Source organism: Lepidochelys kempii, chromosome 10 (genome assembly GCF_965140265.1).
Source record: "Lepidochelys kempii isolate rLepKem1 chromosome 10, rLepKem1.hap2, whole genome shotgun sequence".
NCBI lineage: Eukaryota > Metazoa > Chordata > Testudines > Cheloniidae > Lepidochelys > Lepidochelys kempii.
The window spans coordinates 7,931,134-7,949,192 of NC_133265.1; the positions used below are offsets into that span (position 1 = coordinate 7,931,134).

Here is an 18,059-nt window from a genome sequence, read left to right on the forward strand (position 1 = left end):
ACTCACCCACCCCTTGCCCCTAACCTGCTCCCTTGAACTCCGTGAATAAGGGAGAATGGCTTGAAACTTACTACCTGTCAGGCTGGAGGTTGCTATCCTTACATGGGCCTGTGTGTTGCTTCTGCTTGCACTTGTGCTACAGCCTTACCCGCCCCTGTAGCAAGTGGCAGGATCTAGGTCTCGCTGTCTGCCCACCTGGCTCTGCTGCAGGTTGCTTAGGCCATGGCGTACACTTCTTCTCCACAGGAGGCCCAAACAGAGGAGGAAATGCAGGAAGGATTTATCTTCATTTTGTTCTTGTTACTTCAAAAATGCTTCCTCTCCTAAGCCTGCCGGAGCTAGGATGTGTCTCTGTTACATTGGTGTGCAACTGGAGAATAACTCCCTGACTTTGGCCCAGCCACTCCAGATTTATGGTCTGCAAAACAGAGAACAGAACGTGGCGCCTTTGACGAAGTGAAATTAACGTCATTGACTGCCGTGGAATTTGGAAGCCCAGGGACCGTGTTCTGTTTGCAGCTGCTTTGATCCTTTAGCAATTGCGTTTCCTGCTGAATTACTGTGAAAAGGGCTACTTAGGAAGTTGGCACGATCCCTCTTTAGAAAAAGATTAGCACCACTTCTAATACCTTGAGATGCAGATTTGCCATAATGCCTTACAACTCGGAAGTATCTGGCATCTCCTTTTGTCCCTGTTTATTGTACACTGGCTCTATACAAAGAAGACACAGTCCCTGTCTTGAGTTCCTTAAATCAAAGGCCCTGTTCCGTTATTCCTTAAAACTCCTGAATTAACTTCAGTGGGATGGCTCACATTAGGAAGGTCTGCAGGATTGGGCCCTGGATCAGATGCAGACCGTACAGTAGAGGTAGGTATAAGACACACTGGCCGGAGGATCAGTCGGGAGGTGGTGAAGATCAAGGCTTTTGCAGCAGAGCGTTTTCCGAGGGAAATGAAGGGAAGGAAGGCTGCTCACTGCTGAGGAGTGGGAGGCAGTGCCAAGTGTAAAGACAACCCAGAAGGTGTGAAGATGAGAAGGATGGAGAGGGGAGTTAGGAGTGGGGCTTGGGAGGTGCATAGCAGGAGGTGAGCAAGAGGAAATGATAAACATTATTCAATCCTTTATACAGCACCTATCACCATGGCAGCCAGGCACTAATAGTTACAAATATAAAAACATAAACTGCATTAGCCACCCAGGATGATTTGTTAGATAAGTCATCTGCTGCTGCTGCCAAAAATATGTTGACAATCAAGTCATGGGACATTAAAGAAACAAAAACAATCAATGAAAGGCTAAACCAAGTAAACACGCTTTCTGTCATCTCCTGAAGTCCAGCAAATCGTTTTTTGCATAGGCCACAACTCAGTGCTTATGGATCCCGGGCATGGCTGAATGCATGAAACCAACATTGGTAGCTGCTGTCGTGTTATGCCCGGTGGGACCTGCGGTGGGATAAGCACTGTCCATCCCAGGATCATAAAGCTCTTAATAGGCATTAATCAATTTTAATTTCACAACACCCTTATCAGATAGGGAGGTATTATTAATATCCCTCATTTAGAAGGTCACAGGGCAAGTCTGTGCAGAGTAGGGACTAGAACCCATGTCTGACTATAAGCCATGTGCCTTGACTACTCTTTCTCCCTGGGTACATCTAGGGGCAAATCCTCAGCTAATACAAATTATTGTAGCTCCATCGAAGTCAGTGGAGGATGCTTCTGTCATGGAAGCATTAATGGAAATTAGACTCAAAGTGGAATTTTGGCCCAAGGTTTTCAAACGTGACCAGTGATTTTTAGGTGCCCTGATTTTTGGATGCCCAACTTGAGCTGCCCTAAAGGAGCCTTATTTTCAGCATGAAGTTCCCTAATTTTTCAGGTCACTCATTAAAGAGTCTAGTTGTGTCTGTACCTCTAAAAGGAAGATGCCAGGTGAATTCCTTATTGGAATCATTATTTAGCATAACTCCCCCCCCACCCCAAATTCAGACGCTGGTCTGTTCGGAAAACATGAACTCTAGGGGAAAACCTCATTTAAAAAGGAGGGAAAAATGCTCCATGCTCTTGTTTTGTTTCTGAGTTTGCGGGCTAGGGTTCCTGAGGGTTTGGATTTCTGACTCTTGGAATGTTTGTGAATGCCTTGAGGGATGGCTAAAGGACTAACCCAGGTTTGTATCACCACCTTGTCTGCTCTTAAAGAAGAGAGAGAGGAGATGTACCAGCAGAAACTTCAAAGTGCTTTTTCTGGGTCCGTTCTAACAATTGAAGCACTTTGTCTTCACCAGTAGGTGGCACTGCAGGCAAAATGTGGAGAGTCTCTTTCTGGTGGCAGGGGGAGGGCTGAGGATGGAGCCATAAAAAGGAGCCAGACATAGGTTTGTGTTTATCATTTTTAAAGTGGCATTGGGTATTTCTTCGGGTGCAGGGGATCTGATGGGACTGTTACTATCTACCGCGCTGCTGCGGATGGCCAGCTGATTTACGCTTCTCTGCTCGCTGCTAATGCTGCTCTGGAATGTATCATGAGGGGTTGCAGGTTTCGAATCCAGCTCTGGGGGGTCCCCAAGTGGTACCCAGACTATCACCGCTAACCGACAGCTCTCTGGCACCAGCAGGGAAGGGGGCTAGCAGAACTCTGGCCCATCAGAGGCTCCAGCCCCACCAATTGGCCCAGATGCGCTAATTAAGCCAGATAGAGGCACAGGAAGTTGTCTGAGCAGCTGAGTGGACTCTGGATCTGCTGCTATACTGGCCCCTGACTCCTGGCTCTGGTTTGACCCTGCTACTGTTCCCTGACTCCTGTTTGACCTTTGGCATTGCTGTCTGACTCAGCACTGCCCTCTGGTTCCTGACTCTGGCTTGACCCTTGGCATGGCTGTCTAACTCCAGTCCTGACCCTCAGTGTGACTCCTTCCTGACCCTGATTTTGGCTCAACCTTTGGCATGACTCCCGACCCCGACCGCAGCCCTGACTCTTGGCATCAGCCTGACCCTAGCTCGGGTTCTGACTCTGACTTTGTTTCCTGGGTTCCAACCCTGTTCCGTCCGCTAGGCCTGACTGCCCACGCTCCAGTCTCTACATATATCCATGTACTTTCACCTCGCCAGGCACTACATACTCAGTGTTGCCATGAGATGGGGTTTAAGTATTGTGCTTGCTTATTTCTGGGCAATAATATCCAGTAACTAATGCTCCTGTGAGTTATCACAGTGTATTCTGTCTGGGAACGTGACCTGTCTGAGGGTTTTCTGTAGTAGTTGTTGCTATGATAACTGAATGCTTAGGCTGAGATTTTCAATGGAAGCCTAAGGCACCCAACTCCTACTGACTTCCAGGGGGACTTGGGCCACTAGCTTCCTTAGGCTGCTTTGAAAATCCTAGCCTGGGACGATAGTGCTCAAAAGACTTGCCTGGCAATTTTAGGAGCACTTTGGACTCAATTCAGGTCTGCTATAAGTGGGCGCAGTGCTATTGGCTTCAATGGAGTTGCAACTAATGGCTCCACTTCTGGATTTGCCTTTGTGTCGTCTTAGATTAGTAAAACAAATAGGCTTAGAAATGGAACCTGATTCCCATTTTTTTGTCTTGCTGTAGTACCCAGGTGCCCTAGTAATGCACCAGGCCCCATTGTGCTTGGCACTATAAAAATACAGAATAAGAAGAGGGTCCCTGCCCCAAAGAGCTTCCAATCTAAGTGTTTGACAAGGGCCAACAGCTGGATACTGTCTCTGCCTTTGCCCTTCCCAGCCCCCTTTCTTTGTATCCTCCCCTGCCAGACTTGTCTTTGTCTTCTTCCATGCTGCCAGTCTCCCCTTCATGCACCAAACCACCTGCCTTTCTTCCTCATTCCTTCCCGAAGGCCATTCCTGCAAAGCCTGTCAATAATGATCTCTTTGATTTCTTTACCAGCACCCAATGTACTATGTGTCTGAATTGTTTTGTCTGTGTCTGCACTAGATTGCAAGATCCTTGGTGCAAGGCCTGTTTTTCTGTACAGTGCCAAGTACGCAGTCTGAGCTCCGTAAATGACGGGATGCTGGCCAAAGGGCTGCTTGCGTGTTAAAATACGGACTGTGTGGTTAGAAGGTGATTTAGCAATTGGGTGCTCCAATTTATTTTGCCTGTCTCACTGAACTTCTTCCTGTGCAATTTCTTGCAGTGGTTGACCTGGGTTTTCCATCTTTGCTTTGCACTGTGTTAGAATAAAGACTTAGGATGCCATCCTGGCCCCACTGCAATCAATGGCAAAACTCCCACTGACTTTAGTGGGCACAGGATTTCATCCTTGGGCTTGATACTTAGTCCTTCTGTATTTGGGCTGCGTGTACTTTCATGACAGCAACCAGACGGCAGCTGGGCACCTTCTTTCTGTTCTAAAACCAGGTGTGTTTGATATGCATTTGTTCCTATAAGCACAAGTCTGTGTAAATACAAGGGTTATTTCTTCAGATCGAGATCGATGTGCAAATGAAGCAAGAATTTGTGTGTGTGAAAGAGAGAACACACCTCTAACACAGAATCCCATAAAACTCATAGGGACAAATCTGCTCCTGGCATATCTCCACTGGCAGTCAGAGATACACTTAAGGATGCATTTGGCCCATATTGTCTAACCTTTCAGCATCCACAGCTGCTTCTCCCTCTTCTGGTAGCCACATGGATGAAAACTTAAAAAGCCATCCCAATTAAAAGCCAACTCTGTCCAACAGGTGGCCACAGAGTTATGTTGCTCTTGGACATGTTCTTGCAGTGATTTTCCCCCCCGCCCCATCCATCACCTCCAGTTTACCGCCTGCTGCTGACCATTATGAAATAAGCTGTTATGTGCTGTGATTCCCTGAGTCAGAATCCAAGAGAAGAATGGGAAGGAAATACGGGACACGCTGGAGCTTCTGCTTCATATAACTGATTTCCTTGTGCATTTTTTTGTGGGGGCCAGTGATGGTATCCAATGGTTAGTACATGGGACTGGGAATTAGTACATGGGAGGTGATACGACCTAGGTTTTGGAAAGTGACTAGTCATTTTGGGTGCCTGACTTGAGACACCTTAAAAAGTCCCTATTGTCAGAGGGGTGGTTGCTCAGTGTTTTGTGAAAATCAAGCCCCTTTAATGTGTCTTGAATTGGGCACCCAGAACCAATAGTCAACTTGGAAAATTGTGGCCATGTCTAGTCCCACCTTGAGCAAGTCTCTCAAAAGTCACAGACTGGGATTTTCAAAGGGGCCAAAGGAAGTTAGATGCCCAAATCCCATCGAAATGCACTGGAACTCAAGTACCTAACCCCCTTGGGCTACTTTGAAAATCCCCACTTCCTCTGTTTTGTAAAATTAGGGATAATAATGTTCACTCACCTTTAGGAAAGTGCTTTGAGATCCTCTTATGAAAGCTGCTACGCAACTGTGATTATTATTTGCTTGGGCATGTAGAGATTGTCAAATCTAATAAGGGTATGAAAGATACATTTGTGGGCCAATAGAGTGGTGAGGAATTTCTTTATTGGGGGAAATTCGATGATGGAGTCTCAAATGCATGCTGACATCTGCTTTTACGTGACCCAGCGTAAGATCTGATACATTTTGTCATTCTTTGTGCTGGGAGAGAATTGCATAATCATCGTCCTCAGCCTTTCAAAGCAGCCAGTGATAACTGTCTTCATCTCCTACGACTCATGGCAGGACCAAAGATGTTCAAAGAAAAGTTACGGGTGATTTTTATCTGTGTGGCTAGTCAAACCATAGTGGATTTGTGGTACTTTCTACCTGATCGGGCAATGTAGGTTCAGACAGTCCTGCGTAATGCTTGTTGCAGGTATGTGACAACTATCATCTTGGCTAACTCATAAGAAAACACCCCAGGATCTCGATTGTCAGGACTGTAACATTCTTTGTCTGTGCCAGCACACCTGTTTAGCAGCTAAATTTAGAGTTTCAGCATCTATGCGCCGGCTCTGATACATACAACAGGCGCTAAAATCTGGGTCAGATATCCTACTGTATTCAGTGTCACAGTTGGGAGACTTTGTCCTCCTGAGACAAAGCAGTGCCTGTTGTCTGAATACAATTGGCAGAGGGGGAGAGTGTTTCTCTTTGGTATTATTTTCTTTCCTCTGTATATTAAGTAATTTTGTTTTTGTTTTAATCCTCTAGAAACCATGCAGCGTCCGTTAAGGTGACCAGATGTCCTGATTTTATGGGGACAGTCCCAATTTTTGGGTCTCTTTCTTATATAGGCTCCTATTACCTCCCACCCCTGTCCTGATTTTTCACATTTGCTGTCTGGTCACCTTAGCATCCGTTGTTAAATACATCGAATGGCTCGGATTTTTACAGATGTGTATGAGAGGAGGGATGGCTGGATGGTCAAGGTGCTAGCTGGGACTTAGGAGACCAGGGTTCAGTTTTCTGTACTGCCGCAGGTTATGTCTACACTACAAGTGCTTCGGCTGCAACTAGGCTTCTGTAGTGTGGACATTCACAACAGTGACCGAAGGGGTTTTCTGTCACCATCCCCTCAAAAACTAGCATCAGTACTGGGCCTTAGCTTGGCTTAACTTAACTCTTTCACACCCCTGAGCAACGTAGCTAGGTCGACCTACATTTTAGGCGTAGGCAAATGTGACCTTGGGCAAATGTTGCTTTAGCTGTGTTGGTCTCAGGTTATTAAAGAGTCAAGATGGTCAAGGTACACTAGTATCTTTTACTGGACCAACTTCTGTTGGTGAGAGAGAGAAGCTTTCAAGCTACACGGAATTCATTCACCTCACCCACCTTGTGTCTCTAGTGACCTTGGGCGAGTCAATTAGAGTATGTCTACACTGCAGCGGGGAGCGTGTTTCCTAGCACAGGTAGATAGACCTGCATGCTATTTTTAGCATGCAGGTCTATGTGGCCTGGGCGGCAGCTCATGCTAGCCACCCATGTACATAACCAGGGAGTACGTGTGATTGCACTCAGGCAGCTAGCCCCATCTGCCACTGCTGCCCTTTTGAGTATGCTGGTGCCTATCTGTCTCCCTGCCCTGGGAAGCACGTTCCCAGCTGCAAAGTAGACGAACCCTAATTAACTCATTTGCTGTCTGGTAGGGCAGTGAGCTGAATCCTGGTTTTCTAGGTCCCAGATTAGCACCCTAACCACGAGTACCATCCTGTCTATCCTACCATTATAAAAATCTGGGCCATTAGAAGCAGTTAACAAAAGATGGTGCAAGTTTTTCTACAGGATTCTATTATTATTATTATTTATTATTATTATTTTTTAAAGAAAATGCTAAGGTAATTAGAAGCATGCCCAGAAGAAAGGAAACCATGAAAGGAAGGAGAAACCCCTTTCATTTTGCAATGGAAACGTGTATCATTTTATGGTCTAGAATCCTGTGGCACCAGCTGAAAGTCTGATTCTGTCCATTTACATATTTAAGATTTAGAAGCCTGTGGGGGAACATTTACAAAGCAAGTCTGAGAGGTCCACTTTCGTTGGCACCCAGGGAAGAGATGCACACTGTACTTTGGGGGTCTCCGGAGGTGTCTAAGGGTCTGAGACGTCCCTGTCCTTACAACAACTCTATAGTGTATTTAAAGAGCAGCATACTGTATCATCCCCCTGACTGTTAATGATGGCGCATATTTTGAATGGACCAGTTGTGTAAGAGCTTCTTTGGTACAGGATAAAGATGGCTTGAAGTACAATAAGTGCTCTTTCCCGTCCAGTCGCCACAAGCTGCTGGTTTTTCAGATTTCATCTTCCGATTCGTAGGCATTTTGTATTCGGCTGTGAGCCTTATGTGCTGCCAGTCACTGGCTCCGTCATTTGCTTAGCAGAAGTTCTAGAATCTCTGATCCCACTTGGTTGGGAAGTGGTGGTTTCCTCTTTGGAAGAGAAATGCGTGGACCCAAACTCAGGCTATTCTCGCTTAATCTGCTTTTGATTTACGAACGGATGTACACACCACCCATGCTGATTTGCAGAGCCACTGTGCGGCTGCAGCTCCCATTGGAGTCTGACAATTCTGCTGTGCTTCAGATCTGGCTGGCAGCTCCATTACCGCTTTGAGGGAGGGGGCTGACGCAGCAAAAGTAGCCACCACGGTCACACCGTTGTAGCCTCACAGGTAGAACTGGGGCAAAAGCACTCTGTGATTATGTCTCCAGCCAGACTATAGCTTTTCTGTGCCTTAATTCTGAGACTCCTGAATGCTTCGGCTCATTGGTTTGAGATACTAGCCGCCCGGCAGCTTTTATTCCTGTCTTTTGCTATTTTAATGCAGACTCCTACTATTGGACCAGATTCAGACTGGGTTTGAGAGGCAGCAGGTCCGCTGAAGTCAATGGAATTAAACCTGCCTACACCAAGAGGCAGAATTTGGCTCAGTGGGCTCTTCTTAATAAATTGGGAGGCAGGGTGGTCTAGTTTGTTAGCGTAGGGGACTGACCCCATTGAAATCAATGCAGGCTAAAGTCAGTGGCAAAATGGGGCCAGCATTTCACCCCAGGAATCTTGATTTCTGTTCCTAGTCTGTGCAAGCGACTTGCTGTGTGACCTTCGGCAACCACTTTGCCGCTCTGTGCTGCTTGTGTAAAATGTGAGTAATGACACTGAATGATACAGTGCTTTGAGAGCTGTGTAAGTGTGGAGTGTGCTGACGATGCATTTACTTCTTAAACTTCTGTTGCTAAGGCATGAATTACTTTGACAACACAAGCACTAGACAGTTGCCCAATAGTCTTTTTCTCATGCTTCCCTTTAGCTGGTGGGCCTCCTGCCGTTCCTGAGGCATCTCCCTGATTTTACCCTTTCCCCGATTAGGTCTTTCATAGCAGGAGGAATGGACTGGCCTTGTTTTGGAGCTAGCCTGTCATTTCTAAAATTGGTCAGCAGGGGGCGCCGAAGCAACAAGATTCCCCCCACCCCCTGCCATTTTGATCTCATAACAAGGTCTGGGTAGAAAAAAATCCTATATACTGAAATTTATCCCCATTGATGACCCCTGAAGGATGTTTATTACCAAGTTCTTGAGCTCAGTGGAAAAGAGATAACAAAATATACTTGTCTCTACCTTTCTCCGTCTCCTTTTTAGTAATCATTGTTTCACTTACAAAATAGTTAGTTTTAAGATGACACTCGACAAAAGTATAGTGTATTCATGTTATAGTGTGTGTGAAATAGCTGTTTAGTGCTTAGATGCCAATATGGCTCCTGGACATCTGCCATTTGGCTCATGGCTACTTATAAGTCACTTTCTGAGCGTGCCATGCAGTCGGATACTATGGTGATCGGGACCATGGAAGTACTAGAGAGAGGATGCGGAAAAAAACTCTTAAATTGACGTCTCCAGGTTTCTTTAGACTTACGATACTCCTTCCTTTCCAGAACAAGTTTGTTTGTTAGGTCGGTTGTGTCATATGCCTGCTTCCCAAGGATGAGCTTCTGATCTGACTGGTATTTTGTGGGCATGGGTTTGCCTATGAGCTGAAGGAGGGGAAGGGACTGGCAAGCAGGGCCAGAAATCCCTCTAGAGAGGTTGGACTAGATACTCTTTCCATTCCCTGCAAAGCCAGTGTCGTACTACTTCTCACAAGTCGTCACTCTTGCTTTGCGCACGGGGTTGTGAATTTCACTCACAATGCATTGCTAGCCCGGTGGCATGTGAAGTATCAGGAATTCAGACTGATCAGGAAAAAATACTAAAGACCCAGTCAGCAAATGTATGATATAAGCTTTCTCACTTTCCAAGTGTGGTGTCCCTTTCCCCAGAATGAGGCACAGCTCCCATATGTGGGTGGGGTCTTTTTTCCCCTCTAGTCATGAAGCCTAAGATCAGATCCACCATGTAACTGTGCTGACTCTGTGCCATAAAAGGACAGAAGTGTTTTTAGAAACAGGAAAGTTCCTCTGGCCCAAGTGCTGCTCCTCTTCAAATGATCCTTTAGTGCTACCTTCCTGGTCTTTCCCTGCCCTTTTTCAGAAGTAAATGTATGCATCCCTTGAACTAATCTGTGCTCTTTGCTTTGGTCACCTTCTCCAGCAACTGTGAGGTGAATTCTGCCTTTGATGCACAAACATTAAAGGGTTGGAAAAGATGCCTTGTAGTGAAAGACTCAAGGAACTCAATCGATTTAGGTTATCAAAGAGAAGGGGAAGGTCATGGTCTCCTAGCACCTGCATGGGGAATGGAAATTTAATTGGCTCTTCAGTCTAGCAGAGCCAGGTATAACAATATCCACTGGCCAGGAGTTGAAGTTAAAAGAAATTCAGACAGGAAATCAGGTGCAGCCTTTTAGTGGTGAGAGTAATTCACCATTGGACCAACTTACCAAGGACTGGGTGGTGAATTCCCTGAATTAAAACCAGTTAGAACAGGATGGAGAGAAGTCCTATGGCCTGTATTATACAGAAGGGCTGAGAAGTTGATCACAATGATCCCTTCTGGCTTTATAATCTATGAATACATGGCTCCTATTCCAAAAAGGATGTGACTGCTGTTTTGGAAGGCAAGTTCTTTGCCTTCATAGGTTAAATTAGGAGATATGTGGAGGAACATCAAAGAAAGCGAGAGAAGCAGAAGAGATGGGTAAATGCTTCACCCTACATTTGGGTATAAATACACCTAAGGTTTGTCCTGTTTTTTGCATTGATCATCCTGTGTTCAAGTTCTGCCTGCATTTGCTACTTACTCTTGGCTTGCTATGGCCTGATTCTTATCTATGCTGGGGAAACTATTTATGGGGGCAGGAAACTGAGTTTCTTCCCAGTTATTCTGGTGGGCTGAAGATTCCTTGTCCTTGCAGAAAAGGACCCCATGGAGTCTTGATGCCTGCCAGGGCAACACCGCATCTAGAAGCCAAATTACCATGTGGTCTTCAGCAGCAGACAATAAATCTACAAAATTCAGAACCGGATTTTGAACAGACAAAGTCTTTGGGAGGATGGGATGTGGGGGGGTTGATTTCAGATCTGCAGTTCCCAATGTATCTGTTAAATTCAGGTCTGGCTTTGGATTTCAAATAGCCCTAGAGTTGGGATCGAGGGTTTGGGTTCAGACCCATCTTTGATAATAAAGATGCTCTATCTTAATGTCCGACTATAATGGGGAGAAAATTGTAACATACTCAGAATATATCTAACATAGGAAGAGTACATTTCTCTCCCATTTCCATTATGAACATCACACAATAGATGTCCCTGAAAGGGGGCAGAAGTAGGTTAATGCTTGTTCAGATTGCTTTGGGCCTAACACGGCCACTTGTATTCAAAATGGGCTTACTGCACCTTCCCCAAATTAGATTGCACTCTGAACTGTGAGCTGTTCCTAGTAAGTGACCTTTCTGAGGTGTGTTTTTTGTTGTTTTTTGGTTGCTGTTTTTTGGAATGACAGTATGGCCAGTCATTTTAACTCTCAAGGCTGGCAAATTAAATGGAACTAATATTGTTCCAAAACTTTCTCAGGTGTTTCCCAGAGGTGGAATTGCTCAGAAGGTAAAGCGAGCAAATCACATGTGCCGCAATAGGCGACAGCATAGACAGGAAGCTTGGACACTGGCATGGATGCTGTGATCTCGTTGAAGGATCCAGGAATTCCTAATCATTAGCAAGCAAGGGTTTGTGCCATGAATTGCTGACTTGGTAAATAGTACGTGCTCCAGAATAATGTACCAGGTGGCTCTTTAATATTTACTGAACCAATAGCCCATAACAACTCGGGGTGAGCCACTAAAGGGTTTCATGCCAGGAGCTGGTTGGGAACGCTTGGTTTCACAAAAAGTTGATTTCTTCGTGTGTTCATTTCCCCTTAAATAGCTTGTCTTTTGGAGTTGTTGTGGCCTTGTATGTCAAGGTCTAGCTACATAGGCAGCCCTTTATGTGAACTTCTGACATACTGTTTGTTGCTGGTGTGTCTGTAGAAGTGCACTAATGCTACTAAAACTCCAGGTTCTGCTTAATGACATCAGTTTACCGGACCCATTACAGAAATACAGTGGCTTTTCATTTGAAATCATGGATACAGCCAATGACATTTTAGACCGTACCACACTCTGCGATGAGATAAGTTTGGAGGTACACAGATAATGAAATCAGAGTATTGAGTGAGAGGGTCTGATTCTTTTTTCATTTACATTAACATAAATCTATGGACTTCACTGGGGGCTCTGTGAAATCAGCGGTGTTATGCCAGTTTTATACTAGTATAACCAAAAGCAGAATCTACTTGAATCTTGTCCTCCAAGTTTGACGCTTCTAGCCACAATAGTTTTCTGTGCATAATGAGTCAACTACATATGTTTGTCAACTCAGCATTTCTTTATAACGTGCCCACCCTGAGTTTGTCCATTGACTGTGCTCTATCGGCTTTGTGTAGGGTAGTAAATTATGGTGTGAATCCTTGTGAAAATCGTTCCACATGTGAAGCTCTCCTATCCATTTGCCAGACATGTTTCTCAGATAAAAATGTGTGAAGACAAAGGCCGTTTCCTGTAGAACACTCTTAAACTTCATACAAGGGATTTATGTACACTGCTTCCCTTAGCGTGAAACACCCAGGCTGTAAAATGAGAATAAACTCCTATGCAAGAAGATCATTATTTCTATTAAAGACTCTAATAGTTTTTTATTTTTGGTTATATCTTTTGCATTGAGCATACACCTATAAGTGCGTGCAGACTAAAACTGGTGTCTGCTATAAATATTCCAGTGATCAAAATATACCTGTTTCTTTATCCCAGTCACTGCTTTTCCAATCTACTTTATGTATTTAGCTCTTTGGATTCTTTCTTGCAGTTGTCTAAAAAGCAACTCTACCCCCGAATATCACTCACATTGCACTGTCTCCATTGGAGTACAGTACTGATTCCATTACTATGAACCATTATGAAAAAAGTAAGGCAAGTCCAATTATTTCTGCAGTCTCTTTGAAAAAGAAGCTTTAAAAAAAAAAAAGACCTTTTTCTGAGCTAGTCTCCTGCTTGTTATGTTATGGAGTTTGAACATCTCATCCCCAAGGACAGAAGAACAGAATGCTGCACTCCCTGTATTAGATAAAGATCAAATTGTCCTTATCTATTGTTGGCCTTTCAGATGACAGCAAAATCATAAACATTCTTGTCCTCAAAGATCCATGGGAAATGTTCCAAAGTGTAAGTTACCATGGAACATGGAACATGATATTTTGAACGGTGGTTGTACATAGAGAGAATCAGAAGCCCTCTAGCCGAATTTTGTGCTCAGTTGAGTGAAGCCAATGCAATAAGTACTCTTTTCAAATTAACTCTCACTGCTTTGTGAAGGGGTATTGGATTTCTCTCTGGTTTTGTACTCTGAGGGTTTTTTTCCCCTTTTCCCCTTAACACCCTTTGGGAGAGCTTACGCCAAGTACAAAGTGTCCATAAGGGTGGACTTATGAGCTCTCATTTGCAATGCAGAGTAGTAGTCCGCAGACTGAAACAAACGGTGGCGTAAAATAATTCATTGTTTCCCTTTGAATTTGTTTTTAATCTGATTATTTTGCCCTATTGAAATGTATGCACAGGATTCTAAACATTGGTTTTTCCCCTCGTTCTTTCTGCTAGACGTATGCTGCAAATTAAGGCTGTAGTCAGCAAAGGGCTGCACTTCCATAGCTACTGATTGCAGAGGCTCCTGAGGATAGCACCCAAGGAGATGAATGCTGATTTAACTCCCTGCCTCAAGGAGACTTGATGGCAAGTGTGGTTCTCCCCCCAGCCCTTCTTCAGCAGAACGGTGTGACTTGCTGCACATGGGGCCACACTTTGCATATGCTCACAGGCCGATAAGGTACCCCATTCGTCGCTGGGTATGTCCCTTTTATCGTCCTGACCAGGACTTCGGAACCGTCAAAGAAAAGACTGCTCCCTGATCATCCATACCATGTTTTACACTGAGTCCAGTGCATGCTGGGGCAGGAGTTTAGTGCTGTGTGGATACACTAAGCCCTTCACAGCCCTTGCGCTTTCTCTAATTGTGTCACTGCAGGCACCTCCACGCTACCAGTGATGTCCGTCTGGATGCCCCATTCGTCTGTTTCTCTGACAGCTGCCTGCATGCTGCCTTCAGTTACTCTCCGGAGTGTTAAATTCCTTTCCGTATCCTCATTCTCCAGGCCACATTCTGATTCCTCCTAAAGACCCAAGTTCCACTCCTTCCGCCCCGCTCCCCGCAATGCCCCATAGAAATGAGTGAAAGACTTTATAATATAAGCTTTACAAACACAAAAATCTGAGTTATTCTCCGGGCTTTCCAGTGCATCTAGTCTCCCTTGTGCCTGATTTACTCAGCTTGTGCTTGGGTGCAGGGCAAGTCTGAAATTCATGTCTGCAGCACACTCATCGAGAAGACCATTCTCCTTGTTGCAATCTCATTTCTAGAGACCTGTGCAAAGTGAGCTTTAACACAGTGCAGTTCTTTGTCCCCCTCTAGCAGTTAGGCCGTGTATAGAGATTAATGAGTGGTGCTCTTGCCTCTAAATCAGTGGTTCCCAAACTGAGGTTTGTGAACCCCTGGGGGTTCGCAGAACATTACAGGGGGTTTGCCAGAAAAATTTCACTAAGGGCGGCCAGAGGACCCCGGGCACTGAAGGCAGCAAGTGGGACCTGTTGCAGAGCAGACAACCCAAGCCCCAGGGAGAGCAGGGCCGGGCAGTTGGGGCTGGCAGCCCAAGCCCTGCCCCCATCAGCAAGGGAGCCGGCCGCCCGAATCCCAGCGCTCCGCACGGGGCTGGCAGCCCGAGCCCCAGGGAGAGCGGGGCCGGGCAGTTGGGGCTGGCAGCCCGAGCCCTGCCCCCGTCAGCAAGGGAGCTGGCTGCCCGAACCCCAGTGCTCTGCGCGGGGCTGGCAGCCCGAGCCCCAGGGAGAGCGGGGCGGGGCAGTTGGGGCTGGCAGCCCGAGCCCCGGCAGTCATCGGGACCTGCAGCCTGAGCTCAGTGGAGCTCAGGTGACTGGGGTGGTCAACGGGGTCCAGCAGCAGGAGCCCCACGGAGTGCAGAGGAAATTTACATTTAAATTCCTGGAAATATTCATTTTTAGGAGGGGGTTCATGAGATTTCAGTTTAGTGAAAGGGGTTCACGGGCTGTTAAAGTTTGGGAACCACTGCTCTAAATTAAGTCTCTATCCTTTGGCACAAGCAGTAGAAATTAACCCTTTTCGATCCAGAGGTCCCAGCTTCAGTCCCAACAAATGATCAAACCAGGGGCGTCATTACATTTAATGAAGATCTGTGATTTGCATAGCGTTGAATATACATTGGTGTGTCCTTTTGAGAATGTGACATTTGAAATAAACAGTAAAGAGACTGCAAAAGTAATTGCAGGCTAATCGTCAATCATTTCCTTTCCATTGTAGGTTTTTTGTTTTGTTTTTGGTTTCTATTATGGGGGTGTATTGTGTTTTTATTTTACATTTCAACATTTGACACCACTAGCTTTCTAACTGCTCCATGTATATAACACCTTTAATTGTTTCCTGTCGAATTAACTGTTGTGCCTAATTACAAACTGCTGCAGGACATTCTCTGCATTGAAAAGAGAGATGCTAATGGAGAACATTAGGTACCATATTAAGGGTGAGCAAGGCTCAGGCTTGTTGAGATGTGTACTTGGCATACTAATCATGCCATCCGGGCTGTTTAGGGATAGCAACACAGTTCCTAATGTAATCAGCCACTGGCTGATTATTGTAATTTTTACTTGCTGAGGAGATGATGGACTTCATTAAAGGCCACATGAAACGCTATCAGGACTACACTAACGCGCGCGCGAGAAGAAAACAACCTCTGTCTGCACGGTAGGTAGCAATAGGAATGATCTCGATTTAGTATTGAATTCGACTGTGTGGCTAATGAGGTGGGCAGAGCTGGAATCTAAGCAGAGCAGTTAGGGTAGACAAATTGTAAAGCCCTGTTTAGGTTTGAAAACCAACATGTCAAATTTACACAGAATGAATATAAACAAATAACACAAATATGTAGGGACAAAATTAGAAAGGCCAAGGCACAAAATGAGATCAAACTAGCTAGAGACATAAAGGGTAACAAGAAAACATTCTACAAATACATTAGAAACAAGAGGAAGACCAAGGACTGGGTAGGACCATTACTTAATGAAGGGGGGAAAACAATAACTGGAAATGTGGAAATGGCAGAGGTGCTTAATGACTTTTGTTTCAGTTTTCACCAAGAAGGTTGGCAGTGATTGGACGGCTAACGTAGTGAATACCAGTGAAAATGAGGTAGGATCAGAAGCGGTTAAAATAGGGAAAGAATAAGTTAAAAATTACTTGAAGACATCTAATTTGTCTAAGTTACCAGGCATGAAATGCATCCTAGAATACTCAAGGAGCTGACTGAGGAGATATCTGAGCCATTAGCAATTATTTTTGAAAAGTCATGGAAGATGGGAGAGATTCCAGACAACTGGAAAAGGGCAAATATAGGGCCCATCTATAAAAAGGGAAATAAGGACAACCCAGGGAATTGCAGACCAGTCAGCTTAACTTCTGTAACCGGAAAGATAATGGAGCAAATAATTAAGCAGTTTTCAAACATCTAGAAGATAATAAGGTGATAAGTAACAGCATAGATTTGTCAAGAAAAAATCGTGTCAAACCAACCTGATCACCTTCTTTGACAGGGTAACAAGCCTTGTGGCTAGGGGAGAAGCGGTAGATGTGGTATATCTTGACTTTAGTAAAGCTTTTGATACTGTCTCGCATGACAGTTTCATAAACAAACTAGGGAAATGCAACCTAGATGGAGCTACTGTAAGGTGGGTGCAAAACTGGTTGGAAAACCATTCCCAGAGAGTAGTTATCAGTGGTTCACAGTCGTGCTGGAAGGGCATAAGGAGTGGGGTTCTGGGTCCGGTTCTGTTCAATATCTTCATCAATGATTTAGATAATGGCATAGAGAGTACACTTATAAAGTTTGCAGACGATACCAAGCTGGGAGGGGTTGCAAGTGCTTTGGAGGATAGGATTAAAATTCAAAATGATCTGGACAAACTGGAGAAATGGTCTGAAGTCAGTAGGATGAAATTCAATAAGGGCAAATGCAAAGTACTCCACTTAGGAAGGAACAATCAGTTGCACACATACAAAATGGGAAATGACTGCCTAGGAAGGAGTACTGTGGAAAGGGATCTGGGGGTCATAGTGGATTCAAAGCTAAATATGAGTCAATAGTGTAACGCTGTTGCAAAAAAAGCTAACATCATTCTGAGATGTATTAGCAGGAGTGTTGTAAGCAAGACCCGAGAAGTAATACTTCCGCTCTACTCTGTGCTGATTAGGCCTCAACTGGACTATTGTGTCCAGTTCTGGGTGCCACATTTCAGGAAAGATGTAGACAATTGGAGAGAGTCCAGAGAAGAGCAACAAAAATGATTAAAGGTCTAGAAAACATGACCTATGAGGGAAGATTGATTAAGAATTGGGTGTGGTTGGGCTGGAGAAGAGAAGACTGAGAGGGGACATGATAAGTTTTCAAGTACCTAAAAGGTTGTTGCAAGGAGGAGGGAGAGAAATTGTTTTTCTTAACCTCTGAGGATAGGACAAAAGGCAATGGGCTTAAATTGCAGCAAGGAAGGTTTAGGTTGGACATTAGGAAAAACTTTCTAACTGTCGCGGTGGTTAAGCACTGGAATAAATTGCCTAGGGAGGTTATGGAGTCTCCATCATTGGAAGTTTTTAAGAGCAGGTTAGACAAACACCTGTCAGGAATGGTCTAGATCAAAGGTTCTCAAACTTTTGTGCTGGTGATCCCTTTTACATAGCAAGCGTCTGAGTGTGGACCCCCCCCCGCCCCCTGCCATTTAATTTAAAAACTCATTTTTTATATTTAACACTATTATAAATGCTGGAAGCAAAGTGGGGTTTGGGGTGGAGGCTGGCAGCTCATGACCCCCCCATGTACTAATCTGGTGACCCCCTGAGGGGTGCCAACCCCCAGTTTGAAAACCCCTGGTCTAGATAATACTTAGTCCCATCCCCTGCACTCATGGCAGGACTAGATGACCTCTCAAGGTTCCTTCCAGTTCTATGATTCTATGTC

At 45.0% G+C, this 18,059-nt stretch overlaps 1 protein-coding gene across 5 annotated transcripts in view; it reads left to right on the forward strand.

Annotated features, from left to right (window-relative positions):
- Positions 1 to 18,059, forward strand: part of PEMT (phosphatidylethanolamine N-methyltransferase) — a 91,694-nt gene that overhangs the window by 8,018 nt on the left and 65,617 nt on the right. The gene's annotated exons all lie outside the window — the stretch shown is intronic.